Below are 580 nucleotides of genomic sequence, written 5' to 3'. Positions count from 1 at the left end.
TTTCCATTTAAGATTGTTTGTTTGTGGCCAGGCATGGTGGCTCATGCCTGTAACTCTAGCACTTTGGGAGGCCAAGGCGGACGGATCACTTGAGGTGGAGAATTCAAGACCAGCCTGGCCAACATGTGGAAACCCCATCTCTACTAAAAATACAAAAATTTGCTGGGCATGGTGGTGCGCTCCTGTAATCCCAGCTACTCGGGAGGCTGAGGCAGGAAAATCACTTGAACCCAGGATGTGGAGGCTGTGGTGAGTGGAGATCTTACCTGGGTAACGGCAAGACTCTGTCTCAAAAAAAAAAAAAAAGTTTTTTTTTAAATGCATCTCAGAACCTGTGTACAACATTATTTACATGTTTTTTAAGTTGGAGCCTGGAGGTAAAAAAGGAAACGAGTTACGGATTAAGATGGCCCACAACCTGAAGTCCAAAGTTCAGGGTTTTGGTCCAGGCTCCATCAACCTGGCCTCAGTTTCCTCATCTGAAAAGTGCCACTAATGCCTATCTCTACAGGTTTTATATAAATAAAATGATGTGAGATATATGTGTGTGTATATATATATATGAGTATATGAGTATTCT

Source organism: Colobus angolensis, unplaced genomic scaffold (genome assembly GCF_000951035.1).
Source record: "Colobus angolensis palliatus isolate OR3802 unplaced genomic scaffold, Cang.pa_1.0 Scaffold172, whole genome shotgun sequence".
In the NCBI taxonomy this organism is placed as follows: domain Eukaryota; kingdom Metazoa; phylum Chordata; class Mammalia; order Primates; family Cercopithecidae; genus Colobus; species Colobus angolensis.
This window is presented reverse-complemented; position numbering follows the sequence as displayed.